This window comes from Lycium ferocissimum, chromosome 1 (genome assembly GCF_029784015.1).
Source record: "Lycium ferocissimum isolate CSIRO_LF1 chromosome 1, AGI_CSIRO_Lferr_CH_V1, whole genome shotgun sequence".
Lineage (NCBI taxonomy): Eukaryota > Viridiplantae > Streptophyta > Magnoliopsida > Solanales > Solanaceae > Lycium > Lycium ferocissimum.
In genome coordinates, this window is record NC_081342.1 from 36,605,060 (window position 1) to 36,612,917 (window position 7,858).

Here is a 7,858-nt window from a genome sequence, read left to right on the forward strand (position 1 = left end):
GGCAATATAAATAATAAAAAGAAAATATAGAAAATTGGGAGAGCCGAAAAGGAAATTACTGGTACAAAGGAAGTAAAAAGCGTAAAGAAAAACGGGAGTCGAAAAAATATTCAAGATAGATTAAAACTTGCCTACCAGCCGTGACACCTTTGTCTAATTTATTACTGGGGGTGGCGGGATCAAATATTTAACCTAATTTAAGCAAATTACAACATAAGTATATAAAAAAATTATTTATCAAGGGGGTGGCCATGCCACCCCCAACCTATAGGGTGGATCCGCCCCCGTGTATATATATATATATATATATATATATATATATATATATATATATATATATAGGATCTTTCAAAATACTGAACATTGCAAATCAAGATTATCAAAAAAGTACTTGAACGAAAGTTCATTGGTAAATGGCAACAAAAGGGAGGTGGCAAAGTCCATTTCATGAAACTTTGCAATTACAACGTATTCAACATTGTGAAGGCAAAATATATACAACCACAAAGAAGTGAATGAGTCTACGTCTTTTGAAATACAAAAGAAAATGAAACTCACAATAATGTCTACCAAAAGAAGGTGACACAGAACCAAAGATATATGACTCCATAGTACACTCCACTCTGATAAACCAGCAGTCCTGCAGATCAAGTTTATTATTTTAACTATTTCTCAAAGAGGGAAAATATATTAATAATTGAGCCGACGTAATACAAACTTCAATTTTGAGATGGAGAACAAAATATTACTATATCGAAGGGTTTATAGGCTCCTTCTCTGCCTTGAGTTAATGTTCATCCAATTCTTGGGTCGTGAAGGGGCTTCAATTTGGTAGTGCTTGTTCCTAAAATATCAACTCAAAAATTTCATGACCAAACCTTCACAAAGGTAAGATGGTTTTGTAAGTTTCTAAGTTTAGCCAGACTTGTAATCAAAGTCTGACAACATCATTAACCAATATAAGTCGATCGGTAGAGAAATCTAGGAAGGAAGAGGAAAGAAGTAAACATGCACCTTCCTTCACTATCATAGATTCCAGTATCACTATCATGCTTCAATTGTAAGCATTTTTAAATGAACTATACATCTTCCTGTTGAATCTGAGCAATCACTTTTCGTCAAATGAATGATTTCGTTCTTACAAACAAAATTTTGCAGCCCACCAGAAGAATTACAATGTTACAAAATATACACAAGAGATTATGAGTTGTTACTTCTTTTTTCCTTTAGTTCTATCTCTCACAAGCAAGACAAGTTTTTTCCTTGAAATGCAGCTAAGCCACCAAGAGTGCTCTATCAGCATTGAACATTAGCTTTCTTGCCACAAGAATCAAATTCAAATAAGTTTTCTAGAAAAATGCCTCGCACACCCTATAAAGGTATTTAAAATTTCATGAGAATTGATATAACAAAGGGGAAGATAATTAGATGATAACCTTACTCCCTTTTAAAAAATAGAGAAAATCGGTTTAGGAGTTAGATCAGTTGGCATAAAAGGATATAGGCATACATCCTCCCTCCCCATTACTATCCTAATAAGGACTTTTAAGCATAATACAATCGAATGCAAGTACCCGAACCATTCTATATTTCTTACTGGCATATAGTAGATACCTCATTAAAAGATAATGGATTAAGAGTGACAACAGTTGCAAAAGCCATGGAGATGCTTGCTTGTAGATAAACTATAACTTCTTGTATTCTCCATTGTATATAGCTTCATGTAAACCCAGTGGAAGCTAGCACGAATGCAAAATCCATCCACCACACTCACAATGCATTAGAAACACATTCCCTACACAAGGAAAACCAAATTTTCAGTTGACTCCTGTAACACCCTCACTTCAACCATTTTTTTTTTATAACTATTTGTGAACCACGAGCATACAAAGAAAACCATAATATAGAGCATTAATGACAAATATGTTAGTTTATTAAAATATAACCCCTTTCTATTAAGTTAATGGTATTCAAAATATAATAAAATTACCAGATAGTCCCACCATTTACAATTTGAAGACAATTTTTTATTCATATTCACATGACATGTGAAAATCAATTTCTACTCAATATGAATCAACTCAGATACTATTATTCTTTTATTTTGCTGGCTCCATCCTGAGAACTTTATTCACAGTAGTAATTTTTAAGTCAAAATATCAAATGACCTGGGTATTATCGGCTGATGTTGATAGTAATAACTTTATTGTCACACAAATAATCTAAACTTCACAAGTCTACACGATGCAGAAGGCAACAAATTCAAACTTAAGGCTTCACTTTCAAGAAGTAAGTCTTTCTTTTATTAGAGACATGCTCCGGCCAAAATTAGAACAAACTGCCTTGTTGTTGGATTTTTGAAAAAAAAAAAAAAAAAAAAACCAAGGTTACTCTTTTTTTGTCATCTACAATGCTGAAAATAACCAAAATAGTAGACAGAACTTAAGTGCATTACTAACCTTTGGAAATTTTGTTCACATAGCCTTCCTCTATTCTCATTGCATTCCTCTTAATAAAATTTGACTGCTATGAAATTGACACAGAACAGTGAATAAATATATGCATCTGCAAAATTAGTTAACAAAAGAGCCAAAAGCTCAAGACAGCGAAGGAGAAGAGGGAAAAATCCCCAGAACAATATCCCTAGTGCAGCTGTCTCAACTCTCCCAAATGCGGCAACCTCAGAGAATGTTCTTCGAGAGGCAATTTGGACGGAACCAAGAAATTTAACAACCAATTATTAAAAAGAAAACTTGCATTGCAGAATCAATTAAGAAAAGAGCAAAAGGTATAGATAACTCTAGAATAGAAATAAAAAAAGTTAGTACCTTACCAAGATTGTGACTGTAATACCACCGCGAAAAGAAAAAACATAAATAAAATTTATGATCTACCTTACCCACCTTATATTATCTATATTCTGTCATGATCATTTTCGTATTCCATCAAGCTACAAAATAAAAAACTATTTGTTAGATTAATACTAATAAAGAAACAAACACACTATACATAGGGGTAGTGTAATACCTTGTATATAATTGGGGATGTGGATAAGGTAGGTCAATTTGTATTGTCATTTGAACCTTGTTGTTAATGATGTACCTACATTAATTATATATAAGAGATTACAAAATAACATTTCTATTTTGTATAAGACAGAGTGTAGCTTAATTTAGCTTACCATTATATTTGAACCCCCCAATATGTTATTAGTTGAATTGTTTCGTGAGTCTTTTTGTTCATTTTCAATAATCTCTTTCCTGATTTATCAACAAATAAAATATATTTAACTGCAAAACCTACTTAACAATTGCCTCCTTTCTTAAAGATGCTTCTTCCCTTCTTAACCTTAGGATCAAGCTTATTCTGCAATTAGAAAAATTAGAAACACGATGTTACACAAACATCATAAGGAGCAGGGGTGAATCAGTATATAATTATAGATTATTTTTTATTCAAAAAGGTAAAAGAAAGGTTATTTATTTCCTTCATTTGATTGTCAAATGTTATGCCAATGGAAAATCAATTTTCCAATTGAGAAACAAAACCACGTGTAAAAAAGACATTGAAATAGAAATTTGAAAGAGTGTAGATTATAAATGCTTACAGGATTTCTAAAACGAAATTGACAGTACATGCATGTACAAATGAGCTCAACTAATGTATGCTAACCCAAAACATCCAAACAGAAAGAAAAAAAACTAATAGCAATGTCAAAAGTAGCATATAAATTCTAGTGTATTTATCCAAACAAAGAAAAGTATAAACAAAAAGTAACGTAGTTGGATTTATTTTCTTTACAACAATCTCAATGGACTGCTAATCCACTACACCACGAAACACGAAGAAAAAAACATTTAAAGACAATTAGCGTACCATAACTAGAAAAATCAAAACCAAAACCCCCCAAAAAAATTACAGAAGCTAAAAAAGGAAAAAAAAAACACAAGAAGAAACTGAGAGGTATCTACTTGTAACAACCCGTTTGGTCGTTATAGTTCTTTCGGCGTTTTTGCCCGTTCCTGAGCATTGGTTAGCTCGCTTTTGACCTGAGGGGACCACTGATATGCTTCCCGGGGTGCTTAGACCGAATTCCGGCAACTTTGGTGAAAATATAGGCTTAAAGTGAAAAATGGTTGACCCAAAGTAGACTTTTGGGCAGACGACCCTTTTTCGGAATTTCGTCGATTCCGAGAGGTTCGTATGGTTGTTTAGAACTTGTGTGTATGTTTGGTTCGGTTCTTAATTTACTTGGGTCCATTTCGGGACTTGGGTTGGAAATTTGGAATTAAGGCACCGGAGGTTGACTTGGTTAACGAGACCTCCGTTGGAAATTTCGAGGCCACAGGCGCGTTCGTAGCACATTTTTATGTGGGACTATGTATTTGGTATGCGAGCAGATGGCCTGGAGAATTAGTCAGAAAATCGGATCGAAAGGAAATCTTGGATTAAGTTTCTGGTGTCTGGTGCCCGCTTTAGCGGCGGCACGCGGGCGCGCGCGGCCTTTCTTTAGAGCAGAGCCCCGCGCCGGAGCGATTACATGACTTTTAGTCATTACCGCTGAAGCGGCCAGGTGGTCGCTGGGGCGGTCTAGGTACCGCTTCAGCGGGTGACAGGCAGTTAATGACATTAATGAAGTGTTAAACAGTCCTAGACCCTCATTTTACCCATTTCGATATTTGAGCTTGAAGAAACTACTCTTAAGGATATTTGGAGGAAAATCTTGGAGGTAATTCCTACTCACTTCTTCATTCTTCCTTTAAACCATAATCATGGTAAGATTCATCCTTTTCCCTTAATGAACCCAAGGTGGTAAGAGATGAAAGAGGGTTTAGAAGAACATTGTTCCTAGGATTATTAATGAATAAATTGGTGATGTTTTGTTAGATATTGACTAATCTAGGCTCATTAATCATAGATCTTCCACTTTTAACGTTGAATTTCGGATTTGGAGATTTAGAGTTTATATCCAATTTGGGGGTTTTGCATGAAATCAGAATCTAGGCTAATTATTAAGCTAAATCAACAACTAAGGGTGGGATTATGATTGCCTAGTACTTAATTTGGTATTTTGCCCGTGAATTTCCCGTTTTGCCCTTATGGGCCCGTTTCCCCAATTTCTAGGGTTAAATGGACCTAGTTGATATCATAGCAATATTAGTATCATTCTTCATGATTTCTAATATAGAATTCGATTATGCTTAGACTACTTTGGTTACGAGAAACGCAGGAAGGCAAGGTAAAAGAGTGACTTGTTGGTGTTGCGGTTCGGCAGTCTAGGTAGGTTATTGTTTACCTATAATGAGACTTCGTATAGTGAATCACATATTTAGATTATAAGGTCGGAGACAACATGTGAACTTTCAGGTATGAAGTTGGGATGAATATTGCCTTAGGTTGGGCCTTGATGCGTGTTGGGACTAGCCACCCCGTTATGCGTGCTTGATTGTTCAATTATGTTGGCTTGATGCCATGTGTAGTTAGTAATTATCGACTTCTGTCTTGTCATCTTGATTTGGATAGAATTGAGATACCTGTGGTTGGTATTTGTACTTGAATATATTGTTGGCATACCCACTGTTGGTACTTGACTTATTGATATATGTTGGCATACCTACTGTTGGTATTGTGATGTGATATTTGTTGGCGTACCCCATTGTGGTACTTGTGATATTGAACTTGATTGATTTATATATGCATTGCACGCATTCTCTCATATTCATGCATGACCGATACCCGGTGATGATCCGGTATCGTTGATTGAGCGAAACTGATAATTGATAAACTCTTTTACTTGAGTGATTGCAAAAAGGCTGATGTCTGAAGATCCATTCTGGAATCGTTGATTATATGAAACTGATATTTTGATGAACTATTTTTACTTGAGTGATTGTGAGAAGGCTGATGTCCGAGGTTCAATTCCGGAATCATTGATTGTGTAAAACTGATATTTGACAGACTTTTTTACTTGAGTGAATGTGAGATGGCCGATGTCCGATGAGACATTCCGGCATCGTTGTTGCATGGCCGATTCCGATGTTATTCCAGAATCGTTGTTAGTGCATGGACTCCGCGGGTCTCCCAGGGTGGTGCCGGTGAGACTCCTCCTGTGAGCAATTAGCCAGGGTCCCGTCTGTCTGTTGGACAAAGATCTGGGACGGGTGACACTTAGACTTCGCGAGTCACGCTGGGTTGTGCTACCGAGACGTCGATATTTCCATCCGGAGTACATGTGTACATCTCATTTGCATGGCATGACATTGCATTCATGCCATTATTGCACATCATTGCATTATGACTTGATCGAGATGTTGTGATGATTGGATTGTGACGACTCTGTTATGATGATGGATCTTGATGATTCTATTGTGGTGATTGGATTGGATCGGATGCATTCGGACTTGACAGATTTGGGTTTAGATGCTTTACGTAGGGGATGACGGATATCTGGTTGTGATTATATTGTCTTATACTTTCTAGATTCCTTGTTTATCTGCTTTATCTTCTGAATTGTGTTAACTATACTTAGTCGGCCGATGATGCCTACCGATTATTGTTTGTCTTTATCTGCACTTGTTGCATTCTTTATGAATGCTGAGTACCAAATCGGATCTACTTCTCTCGACCCGTGGTCTGCCGGGACTTTTCGGTTACCCGAGTTGCAGAGGTGAGCATGACGTTCTCTGACCTTGAAGACTTTCTCATTATATGTCTTACTTTTATTACAGAGACATAGATATTTTGTATTAATACTTCTAGATTGTATTACTCTCCCTAGATGCTCTTGTATTATCCAGAATAGACCCTAGGGGTATTTACTGTCTTCCGCACTTTTTACTACTATCTATATATATATCGTGAGACTTACATATTTATTGATTTCCGCTACTTAACTTTCTTCAATTTATGTATTAGTCCATTGTTGGGATAAGGGTTCGCTTCCCGAGATGGGAAGGTAAGTGCCCGCACGGCCTAAGCAAAGTGGGTCGTGACATCTCTGTTACCCAAAACATGCAAGAAAATTAGTACTATAAAATTAACATTTATTTACAAAAAAAAAAAAAAAAAAAAAAAGAGCGTTTAAGGAGAAGAATTACCTAATCCACAATGCCTGCGAGAGCCATGCAAACAAAAGGGGGAATATTGATTTTACTGAAGGTTCTTAGAGTACCAATCAGGAAAATTACAGCGAATTGAGAAACAAAAACGTAAGAGTAAGTGGGCTCGTGGAAGAAAGGGCAAAGGGGAAAGTGGGTTTGTGGCAGGTAAGGGCAAAATACGTGTCTACATTGTATATTGCAATAGACACGTGTCTTTATGAGATGGTAGAAACGTAAAATAAAATAAAGAGCTAATTTTTGGCTTATTTACCAAATTAACCTTCGTCATCCAAGACGACTCATACTTATTAATAGTTTAAATAGAGATATATATATATATATATATATATATATATATATATATATATATATTAATTAAGAGTTCAGATGTGATGTCTAATTTAAAATTAAATTTATGGGATAAGTTCTATCACGTGATCCCATTTTGAATGGGATCTACAAATCCAAATTAGAATTGGACTTGGAAACGAATTCCACTGCAACCAATTACATGTCCTACTAGGTTAGGACTTTAACTTAATCTCTATATAAATACGAGATGTTGGCAACGTTCAGGAGATAGAGAAAATATAATACACAGCCGCACAAAATTACCAAGAGAACCAAGAAATCGTTTTTCTTGTTCTTTCAAGTTGTGCTGAAATTCTTAGAGAATTTTAGCACAATTATTTTCATTCAATTTGTTCGAGGGTTTATTAATCGGAATTTTATAACGGGGGTTAGTCTCGGTGTGGATA

General features: G+C 35.6%; 1 long non-coding RNA gene across 5 annotated transcripts; it reads right to left on the reverse strand.

Moving 5' to 3' along the window:
• Positions 1 to 426: 426 nt before the first annotated feature.
• On the reverse strand, positions 427 to 7,289 carry LOC132054237 (uncharacterized). 5 transcript variants are annotated; one of them, XR_009414241.1, is made up of 8 exons: positions 7,098 to 7,289; positions 3,304 to 3,366; positions 3,028 to 3,102; positions 2,904 to 2,950; positions 2,460 to 2,523; positions 1,615 to 1,795; positions 750 to 844; positions 427 to 640 (listed from the first exon to the last, which is right to left on the reverse strand). It is a non-coding gene; the product is annotated as an uncharacterized LOC132054237 (long non-coding RNA). The 5 variants fall into 5 exon arrangements; XR_009414238.1 differs by having other exon boundaries at positions 750 to 878; positions 2,460 to 2,950; XR_009414237.1 differs by having other exon boundaries at positions 2,460 to 2,950; positions 7,098 to 7,288.
• Positions 7,290 to 7,858: the final 569 nt, after the last annotated feature.